This window comes from Agelaius tricolor, unplaced genomic scaffold (genome assembly GCF_023055355.1).
Source record: "Agelaius tricolor isolate 1412-34295 unplaced genomic scaffold, bAgeTri1.0.p SCAF_3, whole genome shotgun sequence".
Lineage (NCBI taxonomy): Eukaryota > Metazoa > Chordata > Aves > Passeriformes > Icteridae > Agelaius > Agelaius tricolor.
In genome coordinates, this window is record NW_027269263.1 from 14,090,339 (window position 1) to 14,104,871 (window position 14,533).

The window sequence follows — 14,533 nt, forward strand, 5'->3', positions numbered from 1 at the left end:
TCTTCTGGGAGCAAGACAAAATCCTCCCAAAAGCCTCAGCAGAAGCCAAATGCTTGTTCCTGTGGAAGGGGAGGATTCTATGGGTTTATACAACAGCTCTGGCTGGAGCTGAGCACCCTGGGGCCACAGGCTGGACATGTCAGTATAAGGCTCTGGTGTTAGACCCCAGGAGCAGGGGTTAGAAAAAGGCAGCCTGCTTTCCACTGCACAAATTACTTTAGTTTTCTCTGCCTTTCCTTCCCTATTCCCAGCAGTGTTCTGGAAGGCTGCAGTCCCCAGAGAGGAGAGATGTCATAGTTTGACATCACTGGGGTTTTGGTTTTAATTCCCTGAAGAACTGAAAGTGGCTGTTGCTGTCTGATGACTGAAAAAGGACCTGCTTAAAATACTAAGGCTCTTAGGTCTCCAGAACCACACAGCAACTCTGACAGATTTTTTTTATGGTCTAAAATGAAATATTTTTGATGGAGGATTGGCACTGGTCCTACAATGAATGTGGTTCACACCCATATTTCCATAATTTCCCTCCTGAGAAGAGCTGGTAGGACAATAGGCATAACGTCCCCATGGTCAACAGCGTCATGCCTATGAAAATCCAGGAAACCATGGAATGTTCCAGAGCACCTACAGCCCCTGTACTGCATAAAGGAGGATCCAGCCCCCAAAGGGTTACTCTGACAGAGCACCACCTGCTTCCCTCCTGACTAGAACTTTGTACATCCTTTTATTTGATATTCTAATTACTGTACAAATATTTATTATCTTTTAACCTGTGCAGCCCAAATGGATGATTGTTTCTGAATTGCTGGTCTCGTATAGTCACTTAGAAGAAGTCCCACTTCCTTGTGAGATTCAGTGTGAAGCATGGGCAAGATCCTCCTTCTAGAAGGATCCTACAGCATCCACTGGACAGAGGCTGAGTTTGCATCTTATGCCCCTTAGAAGAAAAGAATTCTCTCATCCTCCCACACAGCCCATCTCCTAAAAAAGAGAGGACAGAAATAAATGTTTAAACATACCAGCTGGTATCACCATTAGAAAAAACAAACAGAAGAAAATGGGCATATTCAGCTGGCTTAAATGCCACCAAGTGTCATCTTTGTCTCCTGTTTCCTGCTGTCTGATTCAAAACACTCACTCTGCACCTCCCTCAGGCCTTCTGAATTGCTCTCCAGAGACACTAAACCCACTACAGGCACAGACATTTAGCTGGAATTTAGGCTGGCTGGAAATGGCTCAAAGCAATTTGAAAACAAGCTAGAGCTACAGAAATAGAAATGTTCTCCTTGTTCATTGATACTCTCTGCCCCTTGAAGACCTGATGTGGACTAATTGAAGGTCTCAAATTTCATGGGACCATTTTCCTGTAATTTTCATAAAGAGCTCTTTTGCTCTGGTATTTTTAATTTTGGGATCAGAATCTTGGCAAAAAGAGAAATACCTGGAAAACATGGTATATTTTCACTTTGGTGATAACTGAAACTTGTCAGCAGGATTTTCATCTGTGGAGCTCTCAATAGCTCTCCGAGAAAGGATCCTCCCTGCCTTTCCATGCAATGAAGCAGGCTTTATAAATCCACCAGTATTTCAAATATGTCCTCTGGTGGAAGAGGAAGTATTTCTGCCAGTCCTTCCAGTGAAACTCACCCAGGCAGCTGCTGTCAACTGCTTGATTATGCCAAACTAATAATGCCCATGGGACAGGTGAGGAAATCGAGCTGTGGGCATGTGCTGCTTCTGAGTGACATTAAAAACTGGCAGAAAGAGCATCCTGGCACAATGAATGGCTGGAATACAATTAATCTGCCTCAATACCAAACCATACCAAAATTATTTCCAGCTCTACAGCCACATGAGTACATTGAAAAGAAGAATAATGCTTTAGAAGATGGCTTTGCGTGGAAAATGGTCCAGCTGCAGATCCTGCTATGCTGCTCTACTCCTAGGTGGGAACTGTGGTCTTCTGTCACATAGTGGATGCACACAAAAGACACAACAAAATGAGCAGTGTCTCACTCCACAGTGCTGTACCAGGAGGGAAGAAATCCATCCTAAAAAAGCCCTGAGGCAGGAGAAAGCCCAGGGTCTCAGTGGTTTACCAGAGGAAAATGTGGTGCAGGAGGGAATCAGCTGTGTCCAGGAGACACTTGCAAGACAAAAAAGCTCTGTGCTCTGCAAAGCAGCTGGATGAGGCAGCAGCCAGCTCCAGTCCCTTCCAAGTGTCCATCTGCTGGAACCAATACCCAAGAAAGGTTTCCAGCAGCTCTGTGCCACTGCGAGACTCCTTCCTTGGATGAAGTTAGAAGCTGGAAGGCTCTCACCCACTCCAGTAACATTACTAGTGATGGGAACAGGTCATGGAAGATCCTACAGCAGCTTCATCTGGCAGAGGAACAGCAAATCCCAGCTAGTGACGGCATTGCCTATACAAGTTCCCTTCTCACCACTGTCCAGTTTGGAAAGCACTCAGCAGTCTTCATCTTCTGCATTTATACTCTCCAGACTATTGATTTTGAGCTATTTCCCACACCAAAGAGAAGGGCTTTCCAGCAACTACCAATTTCTACTGTGAAGAGGTGCCACACAAATACATTAATTGATTGGGGAGAGCTTTGAGACTGACAAGCAAAATATCTAACCAATGTTTAGAAAACTCCTCCAATTGCTATTCCCAGAGTTTTAGCTCCTGCTAGTTTATTTCCAGATGTGTTTCCTTAGTTTCTCTGTGCTTATAATAAGGACTAATGCTAAGCAATCTTCACATACAGAAACCCTACGTGAGTTAGGCCAGGGTAAGGCAGCACATGAGGAAATTCTGGCACACTTCACTGGGAGTTTCTGCCCCTTCTCCCCCGCTCCCCACACCTGAGCCTGTTGGTAAAAGTGTTTGGACTGGCAGAGCTCCAGACTCCCCAGGTTTCCCCAGCTGGCTCTGAAGTCCTTGACCTGCAGAGTGAAACATGGCCTTGATAGACTACAGTTTTAGTGGGTAAGTCTAGGATTTTAACCCCAGCTGCTGTAATTCACCATACATTTTTATTTTATTTATAATCCTATGAAAAGCCACTTCCTATGAAGCTAAGTTGTGCAGGAGTGGCTGCTCTTTTACTGGGAAGTAAAAAACCAACAACCCTCACAAATTATGAGAGTCTCTGAGCCATCAGATGTGCTTCCCAGCATTTATTATCTGATTTGATGTGTTAATGGCTGGTTATTCTCATTAGCTGTTCTCTGGATTGACACAAGCTGTTTTCCTGCACTTAGGCTGTGCAGCCTAGTGTGTAAAGGCAATTAGCATGGGGCCTATGGATTAGCTGGGGAATCAGATGTCAGCTGTGTTCCCATTCTCCAGCACTGGCCTAAGGAGATGCTGCTTCTGCAGCTCACAGTGCCAGGAGCCCCCGGCTGAGGTGAAGGCACTGATGTACAAACAGGAAGGCAGGAGCTGCCCTTCTGAACTCGCACCAGAGAGAGACAAGACAAACAAGGCAGAGCTGAAGCAGAGCCATAGAGATTGAGATATTTGTTAAACAAGAAGGTGCCAAGGGGGAAGCAGGGCTCTGCAAACATGCTGCTGTGCAGGAGAGCACTGGTGTTAAAGCAGTTTGACCCGGCTGCTCCTCTTGCTGTGACTGATCCCTCCCTTGTGTCAAATAAAAACTGTCCACTGTGTTAAGGAAACCTGTGCACAGTTGTGTACAAGAACCCATAAAATATCAACCAGGAGGGAGAACTGTGGAAAGCTACAGCACTTAGAAAGAGAAATCTTTGTCTCATGAGGCCTGACATTTCAGCACACAGACGTTCTCTTGTTGTGTGTGAGGTAATGCTGTCCTCAAGGGCAAAATCACTTGAAGAGATATGACTGCAAGAAATATAGCACTTCACCTTACTCTGAAACCATCTGAGAACAGAAGCCCTTTTGTTTTGTCCTTTTGTTGTTAGAAGCTGGAAGCCAGAGCACGAGACACACCTACATTTGATGCTGAAAAGAGGTTGTCTCCACAGCTGGAACAAAGAGCTGACAGACTTCAGCTCTTGGGCATAAAATCCTTGCCCAGGCTGCATGGAACCTTTCTATGGGCAAAAAGTGTTACAAAAGGTGAGGCCAGATCCTAGAAGGGGCCTGGAAACAGATCTTGCTGCCCAGCATGGAAGGATTGCTTGAGTGCTGCTGATGGGTGAAGCAAGGCCAGCATTAACATCCTGCCTGCATAGCATGCTCAAGACCCAAGTAAGGAAAGGTAAAAAATAGTACATACAGAAAGGAAAGTGTGAATTTTCAGATTAGAGGAGGAAAACATGAGGAAAAGCATAAACAATGTGTTAGAAAAATTGAATCTCTGTTTGGGATCTTATAAAGTTTGCAAGTACAAGACTGACAAAAGAGGGTTTCAGGCTCACCTAGATCCCTTTGAACAGCCTGATTGGACCCAGCCTAGGTTTGTGTCTAAAATGAACTTGGAAAGCCAAAACAGCCAAGGCAGCCACAGGGGCTCCCTGTGTTGAGTGTGAGGGACACAGGCAAAAGGAGATGTCACTGCTGTACAGGGCTGCATCTGCTGGGTGCCCAGAGAGGCTCTGCAGTTCAGCATGGAGGAGCAGCCACAGGCTGGTGAGGAGAAAACAAGCTCCTCACTCACACCCTGGCATCCCCACTGCCCCATGCCTGCTGGGAATAGGCCATTGTTCTGAGGACACTGCTCTGGGCCACCCACAGTGCAGTGACCTCACTGTGAGGTGATGTTGCTGGTATCAATTCACAAATGCAGCTTCTTATCTCCTAGAACTATGTTCTACTCCTAAAATTAGCTCCAGAGCATAGCAAAGCAGCCGTGGTGTGGATGTGATCTGTCTGCTTTGAACCTTTGTGAGGCTGAATCCAGGCTAAAAGACTCATGCCCATGCATTATGGCAGCCAGTTAAATCCACTAAGCTGCCCTGAACAAACCATCACTACATGGATCTGATGAATTGGCTGACTGTCAGTCAACATATCCTTGTGTTCTCCTGATACACCCAGAAACTCACCAAAAACCCAACCTCAGTGGGTCCTTTTAGGAGAACCACCTAAGGACACAATGCACTGCACTCTGAGCTGGGAGGAAAGGCTGAGGGAATTGGGATTGTTCAGCCTGGAGAAGAGAAGGCTTTGGGGTGACATCACTGTGGCCTTGCAGTGCCTGAAGGGAGCCCACAGGAAAGATGGAGAGAGACTCTTGACAAGGGCCTGGAGTGACAGGACAAGGGGCAATGGCTTCACACTGACAGAGAGGAAATTTAGATTTGGTATTGGGCAGAAGTTGGTCCCTCTGAGGGTGCTGAGGCCCTGGCACAGGGTGCCCAGAGAAGCTGTGGTTGCCCCTGGATCTCTGGCAGTGTCCAAGGCCAGGTTGAACAGGGCTCTGAGCAAGCTGGGATAGTGGCAGGTGTCCCTGTCCATGGCAGGAGGGGTTTGGAACAAGATGATCTTTCAAGGTGACCAACACAGGCCATGACCAACCCAGGCAGGGCTGGTCTGACAGGGGTGTTGAACAAGATGATCTTTAAGGTCCCTTGCAACCCAGGCCATTCTGACATTCTATGAGTCTATAGATTATTTAATCTATAAGAAGTTCTGATCAGCAGAAGCATCTCTGAGTCTGCCCTCCCAAGGGAATTTTCATTATGATGGCTAGACTAAAGGATGCTGAAGCTTTGACCTGTACTGATGGTTTGGAAGGTGTGTGCAGTGTATCAGCTGCTACTCCTGAACCTGGTTTGGCCATATGTGGGACCAGTATGGGTCCATAATGTGGGTCCATCCTGGCAACAGCTGGTTACACATTCCCTTGGAACAGATGACTCTGAAAAGCACTGTGTGAGCAGAATCCAGTAGAAGGAAGTTGTGGGGATGGATCCAGCTCTTCTGCTGCAGCTGTCCTACAATGGCAGCCTCATCAGCTGCAGGACATTCAGAGAGAAACCATGTGACAGTGCACTGGATATGCTGGCACTGATAGGGAGGGGCATGTCCTCTTCCACCTGGGACAGAAACAGCATCAGATGTTGAAGCAGAGGGGTCACTCATGATTAGGGGGAAATGCTGAACAACACACTTGCACAGGCATCTGAATGCAATCCCACTGCTCCAGGATAACCATGTGTCCTGTGGGATGACACTGAGGGAGCACACACTGGTGGCCTGCAGAGTCATCTCTTACAGTCACATTCTTATAAACTCAGAAGAGCAGCCCCAGCCTTTTGAGGAATAACCACAATGGGCACAATGGGAGAAAGCAATCTTATCTGCTCGTTCTCAATCTTATCTGCTCATTCCCATGAAAGCACCCAGAGGCAGACACCAACTCAGTGGTGAGCTCTCTGAGACTGTTTCACATTGGAAACTAAAAGATGTCAGCCACAAGCAGCTGTGACAGCTTTTTAGGCAAGCTAAGTGGTAAATTGATGGCACACAGTGACACAGATCCAGTTCAGCCTCAAAACTGGTGAGTGGGGCAAGGGGAGGCACACGCTGCTGTCAGCTGTGCCACCACATGTGACAGCTGGAGAGCCAGGCCTTGCCGAGTGTCAGCCATATGGGCAGTGAGGCACAGAACCATTCATCTGCATTCCCACAATAAACTTCTCTGGATAATGGAGCCATGGCAGCACTCACCAGACTTCTCTCTAGCTAAAGCAAAACCTGCACACACATCCCACTTGCAGTTCAGGTAAGCAGGGAAAAGTAGGGAAATGGTGCCACTGACCCAGCCACACAGGTGAGTCACCAGCAGGATGCACTTGGCACAGCAAGGTCCTGCCAGCTTGGCTTGTCTGAACTGCCTTGCCAGAGCTGGATACAGCCCTGGGCTCTTTCCTTCTGCACAGAGCATTTTCTCTGAAGTCTTAGGAGGACTATCAGCGATAAAACCAGGGCTAAACTTCAAGGGATTTGGTTCTGGGGTTAAGGGAGGATTTGAATTTGGCACTGAAGCTATTGAGAGGGGAGCCTCCTCCACCCCTGGTTGTAGGAAGTTGATGCAATTGCCATCTTTGATTTTTGCTTTCAAGAGTTAACAAAAACAGCAAACCCTGATCTTCCCCCAGGGCTGAGCTGCAGAAACTGGCTGGGATGAAGCACTTCAAATTCCAGACAGACGCTGTAATAAAATGTGGAAATTGGATGCAAATTATTTACTACATTTATGATACCACATTATTTACTGGTACTGCAGTTTGATAATCACAGCAATAACTTTCAAATTACCCTTGCTCAGCATTCACTTTTACGAGTACTGAAATGCTTCTTAATGTTCTTAAGCAGAGAATTCTTAAGCAGAGAGGATTTCTAACACTTGTCCCGTGCTCCTAAATTGAAATAACTTGCAAATGGCTACAGAGGCCCAGTGAACTGAAGGCTGACTTTCAAGGGAACAAATGGCAGTGAAACATTTCTTTACAGACAACAGCAAATTCAGCTAATGACATGTTGCAGACCACATGGGGAGTTTTACATAAAACACAATGTTAAATTCGCACCTCTCTATTCCTGGTTAGTAGGAGAAAATAAACAAAAAGCCACGAACCCAACTTTCTTCTCCTACAGTGACTGGCTGTGTGTTTCTGAAGAGCACACAAGTCCCTGAATCCAGTAGAATTGAGATGTTAATCTGCACCTGATAAGCTGCACCCTGGGACACCTGTTCAGTATTGACTTGCTCAGGCATAATTGTTGGCTGGGGCACATGGTAAACCAGGACATCAGATACCTACTGGGAGGAGGTGGAAGATCAGAAATAGGATCTGGGAGCCACTATCTTGCCATCCTACATATCCAGGCAGGCAGGATTGTAAAGTTGACTATGAACAGGAAACCATCCTCTCCCTTGAAATCAATTATCCATTAACAAATTAACCAGAACAACAGGACAAGAGAGGTCTGAGTACTTCAGAATAAACACAGAAAGGCAAGACATGCTGACTCTCACAACTTCTAAGAGATGCTTAGGGAGAACAATCTCCCAGAAGCTATCCTCCATCAAAATGATCTGACTCAATATGAGGAGACACTGAAACATAATTATTACATGATGGTCAACTTTCAGTTGTTTCAGTTTCCTGATGCCTGCACCCTTGGATAAAGGCAGACATGGATTACTTGACTGATGATGCACACAGTGTGTATTTTTGTCCCAGAGCCATCCATAAACAAAAACACATTTATATGCTTATTATGTATAACGCAAGAAAAAAATAAGAGAGCAAACCCAAAGCAGTGAGTCACTTCCCTGAAAGCAGTTTGCTTAATCACGTGCATGGTCATCCTGAGTGATGCTGTTGTGAGTACACTGACACATCTTCAGTTTGCTCTTTTCACTGACTAAAAGAGAAATGTCTGTGAAATACTCATCCACATCAGCAATTTCATGTGTTGTCTCATTCTCGTGCTTCTGCTAATTAAGGATGTTGTGCATGATAGGCCAGGGCAGCAGGCAGCAGTGAGATATGGGCAGTGCTCTGCTCTGTGCCACACAGCCAGCACAGAGGAGCAGAGCAGGAAAAGCCTGGAGTGAACATAAAGCTGCTCAGGAGCTTTCTGGGGCACCTTCTGAACTCCCAGCCACTGGAAGTGATCAGCCCTTTTACACATCTCTGCACTGCAACTTTGGCTGCTGCCACATGAAGATGGAATTTCTCTCACCTAAAGCACCCTGTGTCTGGACTAATTCTGTGAGCTGCCTTTCAGGGTGATGGGGGAGAGGTCCCCAGCTCACATCTACTCACAGCCACTTGCAAGAGCCACAGGAGCTTGCAGGTGCTAAGTTCTCCAAAGGATTAAGCAGTCAGCTGAGGCAGTGTGTCATCATAAAATATAAATTAGCATCATCATAACATATAAGCAAGCACAACTTTATGGTATTGCCTTACTCTTACTCCAGGATTACCATCCTTACCCTCACTGCAAAGCCATATTTGCTTCCTATGGTCCCTATCCCATGAAACCTCTTGGTCTGCAGCAGGCTCTGAGGGCTGTGCACCTCATCAGACAAATGCTGGGTGATCTACCCCAAAATTCTGTCCTTCCTTCCGACTCTGGGAATGCAATGATGCTTTCAGCAACACAAACCAGCTGGATGTAGCCAAGTCTGAAATTACTCATGGATTTCAAATTCACCACCTGTATTTTCTTGACCCTGTGTGTTTCACAGGAGGTTTCTTGCTCAACCAGACAACTCTTTGCACAATTACAATGCAGGCTTTTGCTCACAGGACAGAGTAGATATTTGTATTTCGCAATTTGCATTTATTTGACAAACTCACAGCGAGAGATTCTGTTCTGCTATAACCACAGATTGTCTTATTTACAGAGTAAAACTATTAGTCTAGTGAGACAACTAGACAAACACCATTAATTAGCAAGTGTGTAAACAAAATAGGTCTGCATCAGCATTCACAAAGCTGAACCTTTCAACCTCAGGGAAGCCTTTGCCTTTTGTCTGCTTTTCTTGGATTTGCTCTCCAGTGGTGAGGTTCAAACAGCCCACAAGGTGCCCCTCTTGCCATCATCCCACTACTGTAAAAACTGCTCCCATTTTCATAAGGGACATAGGGGAAGAGTGTAATTCAAATCTAAGCATAGAGGACCTGTGGAGAGCTACTGAGATGTTTAATCACACTCTGCACACACATCTTAGGCTGGGTGTTTTCTTCTGGTCCCTGACAACACAGACTGCCAAGAGATCAAGCTCTCACATATGGTTCCAGCTCTCACAAGTTCATTGTCAACTAGTGCTTCTTGTTATGCTCAAGGCTACATTTTCAGTTGATTCAGCTGATTTTTTGAGGTCATAGGAATGCCTGATCCCATGTGGAATACTCAGTAACCCCAAGAATCCTGTCAAGAAGAATAAGTGCATGGAGATTCTGTGCTGGTAAACTGTAGCACTCTAAAACCCAGAACAAAGCAAAGAGCAAGCTTGGCTGAGAATTCATACCCTTGCAGAAAAGCATTGGCTTCCCAGCGTCAGTGTATCTTAATGAACATGCATCCTTCCTTTAAAGGTTTCATCCCAAACCATGAGCCAGCAATCCACAAGAAGCTATAAATTTTTTATAACACTCATAAAGATCCATAAGATCCATCTAGTCTTTTGGTTTTTCCCTGATACAGACTTTTTTTGTCAAGAATCAGCTTTCCAATAGTGGAAGCACCATGTTTTGGGGGGACTGATCAGCCCAGTCCAGTTTTGTTAATTCCCAAGGTCTTCCCGGTCCCTGAAGGATCTCCTCTGTCTACTTGAATTTTGTATTTGATAGAAATATTCTTCAGCCTCCAAGTCTGAAAAGTGCAGCTTTCAAACACACCTGGTTTTATCCTGGGACAGATCACATGCCATATAGTTTTGCACTGCACCACGTGGGATTTGCTGATCTGCTGGGATCAGACTGGAGTGAGTGCTCATCCTTGGAACACCTTCCATGAAATGCCTTGAACAGAGAACCCAGACAAGAGAAAAGCTTCCTAAGAGAGCTTCCCCCCCTTGCTTGTAGGGGCTATGGGTACTTCCTTCTGCACCCATGAATTCCTGGCACACCTGTATTTACCCGTAAAGAAATATAGGAGTGCTCAATCTGCACTTTAGCCCTGAGGCGTCTGCAAGGCAAAACTGGCTCTGGCTTGTTCAGCTCTGGTTCCAGGAAAACAATTAAATCAAACCCTGAACCATACACAGGATGAAAACAGATGTGCTTTACCTGCCTTCGATAAATATTTGGTCACAAAAAACCTGTCACAGGTGGGAACACAGATTCTAAGTTGCAGCCTTCTGTGCCTTTTGCCCTGCTGTTCTCCCTTTCCTTGGGAAAAGGACAGTTCCTTGCTCCAATACTTTTCATGAGAGATACAAATGGAAGCAACCCCCACAGTGGGAACCAAGAGAGGCTCAGGCCAAAACACAAACAAGGCTGGCATTAGGAGACTTATTTTTACAGCCCCACTGCAAACCAGTAAATTTGTGGGGTTTTAAGTGTCTATCTGCCTTAACAATTGCCTTAACATGCAGCTGAAATAGGATGCAATTTATCTTTGGATTTGGGCTTTTTCCTTTTCCTTAATATGCCAGGAGCTCACCTCGATTAGGCACCAGACTCAACAAGAGAGTTTATGCAGAGGGAGAAGCACACAGGGAATCACCTACTTAATCTCTGCACTGACTTTGGGCACTCACCTTGGGCATACTTCTCTGCATTTCCTTCTGGCTGGTTTGGGGAGTTTCCTGCTTAACTGGATGCTTTCTCAGGATCTCATTTTCCAATGTCCATGTACTGCAGTGCATAAACCCATTTACAGGTCACTGTCCCACAGTTTGTAAAGTAGATAAAAATTTTACAAATCCCATGTCCACAGCTTCACTTTTTCTAACATTTGAAACAGTAATAGAGAAACTGAGAGCCTGTGAATATGAGCAGGCAGCATAAATTCCTTCTTTAGCTTAAAGACTGCAGTCACCATGAGATTGGTTTTATAAATCCTTAGTCATGCAGCTTCCACCCCTCAGCTCTGATGCAGTAAAAAATATAAGGAATTATCAGTTTATTACTGTGACCTCTGCATTGAGACTGCTGCTTAATGATGCAATTCCCAAGGTTCAGTTAAAGCAATTTTCTTGCTGTAAAATCCCCATGTTGCATTTGAAGCATTTCCCTCTGATACATTAAGAGCTTTTATAGCTGACAGGTGACAAGTGAGGTGAGATCAATAAATACAGGGCCACTCTACCCATTCCAGCCTTGAGCTCCCTGCTAAAGACAACCTGAAAACAGGAAAGGTGCTGAGTGTTTTCACTTTAGTTTCTCTTCTGATGTAAAAGCAGATGTGAAATAGCTTGACATTAGAAATAGCAAGGCTTGTTTTCAGTTCCTTACTGGAAATTTCTTTTGGAACAAATTCTACTTCTTTTTGAAGGGGCTTTTAAGTCTTCTTGGGAGGAAACTGAGGGGTATTTGACTGTGGTTGTTAAACACTCAGACAATTAAAAAAATATCAGAAATGTAAACTATATTGAAGGGAGTGCAGAATTAAGAGTCCTAGGAATACAATTTAAGGAAAGTTAAATGTAGGGTGTGCTTTTTAATTAGTATAATGAAAAGCAGAAGTATCACATAGGGGAAAAAACCCACTAATGCCTATCCAGTCTTCTTTAAAATTAGAGAAAGGAATACATTTCTGGACCAAAATCCCCAATCAGTAAGGAAATACTCAAAAAGATGACAAAATTTCAAGGGATAGTATAAAAGCAAGAAATGGAAAGTACATATGAGACCATAGATGAGCTAGTAATGCCTTGGTCCTACAAACTCCCATCCTACCAACCTTAAAATTACAGTCCTGTTGTTTTGCAAAATTACACAGTAACTATCTTAAACACAGTAACAAGTTGGAGAACAGCAAATCATTTAAAATCTCTCCCCATAAAGACAGGACACATTGTAAACTGCAGTTCCTCAACTGTGCAAAGAGCTCAACACACTTAACCAACAATATTCAGAATTTATAATGTACTCCCAGTTGCAAAGGCCTCAGGAATATTTGGACATAAATAATCTTCCCAGTCTGCTGCTTCTTGGCACAAGCTGGGGGTTATCAGTCACTTCCACTGGTGTGAGTGAGGAACACTCACCTGTACCCTCCTGAGCAATTCTGGCAGCCAGAGGGGTGGCAACATCCACAACGAATGACACAAAGCAGAATTTTCAAGTCCTTTTTGCTTTTTAGGTTCTTTTTGTTTTTGTTGGTGTTTTTTTGGTTTTGTTTTGGTTTTGGGGTTTTTTTCTTGTAATGTAGATCTGATCCTGACCTTCCCTATGAGAGACAGGTAAATATTGTTACTCCTAATGGCAATAGCACTCCAGTCTCAGGTCTTCTTTTAGAGTATCACTGCATCCAGAAAAATTTCCAGCCTGTTCCCTCTCCTATTAAAGCTATTGGCAAGGTAGATGATGATTTATTGATGCTGTGTTTCTGCAGCACAGAATTTTAGCAGCAATAAATCTCTGTTCAGACAGATGATGTAATAATCTGAGCTTTCTACAAATGACTTAATGTTTCTTTACAAATGACTTCATGTTTCTTGGTGGTTCCTAAAACAGTTCATATTTCCTAACTGAATGAGGGAATACATGAAGTAGTTTCAGTAAAAGGTTAGAATTTTAATTTCATTTTATTGTCCTTCCTGTCTGGGATGGTAAATTGGTCCAGTTGATCATAAAAAATAGATGTGCTATTTCTCAGCCTTTTCCATCTGTGAATTTTTAGGTACTTTGTGACTCATACAGTAAAACCAAATGGAGAAATACATAAACCAAAGGGCCAGGTCTGAATCCACATACTCCACCCTTCTTAAGGAGTGTGAGTCAAACTTCATTCCACCAGTACCAGGATTTTGATAGATACTTTTTTTTGTAAACCTGATTCCTTCAAATACACGTGAACATGCACACATGCACCCACAGGCATTTTAAAAAGCTGTCCCTTAGCACAGCTCCTGAGAAATTTCCTGCTAATTTCCTTAATGCTGGTCATGTTTCTTCCCCCACTCAGGTAAAGTTTAAAAAGTTCCTCTTGTTGTGTGTATATAGGATTGGCATTGAGTATAAGATAAGTTGCCTTCTGTTGGCAAGATAGATATTATATAAAAATTACCAACAACTTAATGCATTTCTAATTCCCTTTATTTCAAGCACCTTAGCTCAACAAGACCTGCAATTTGGCTTGCTCTTCCTTCTCTAGTCATTCTAGTAGTCAACTTTCCTTACTATTTAGTCCTTCTCTGTATTTTTAATTAAAATCTCATCATTAGGATGCACACAGGAGAAGACAGGTGAAATTAACAGGGTCCTTTACCCTCTGAAGAATTACTGGAAGAAGAGATGCTGTGGTGATAAAAGCCACTAATGAGGGAGAAGAGGCAAGGTGTGAGTGATGTGGTTGCTGCCCTCAGCTCTCACTGAAGCCAAAACCTCACATGAGCACAGAAGTCAGGGAGGCTTTGTCCTGTGGTGCCACAAGGGGACAACCTTGCTGCAATAGGAAGGAATAAGAAGGCAGAGGTGACAATGGGTAGGTAAGAAGAGCAGCATCCCTTGAGCTCAACAGTGTGGGACTGAAATTCGGCTGGGAACTGGAACAGGGTAAGTGCTGCCATGTTCTGTCATTGACAATGATGTGGATGGTGCTTGCTTCTCTGAACACTTTACCTGAAAATATCTTATTTTGGCACTCATCAGGAGTCTTGCTGAAGGGAGTGTTTTTAAGAGAGATTAAGAAACTGGGTTGAGAGTTTCAGTGCCTGATTTAAATATTGTTTGAACTTTGGTCAATCACTCACATTTGGGAGCTGTCTCTCTAAGGACTCCCTTTCCTGGCAGATCCCCAAACTTGTTCAGAGGTGTCACTTGAAGAAGGGTGCAATGAAATTTTCACAAGCAAAGGGGTTGTAGCCTTGGCTGAAATTTTTAATTGAGATGCATGTGTTGTTTTTATTCCTGATTG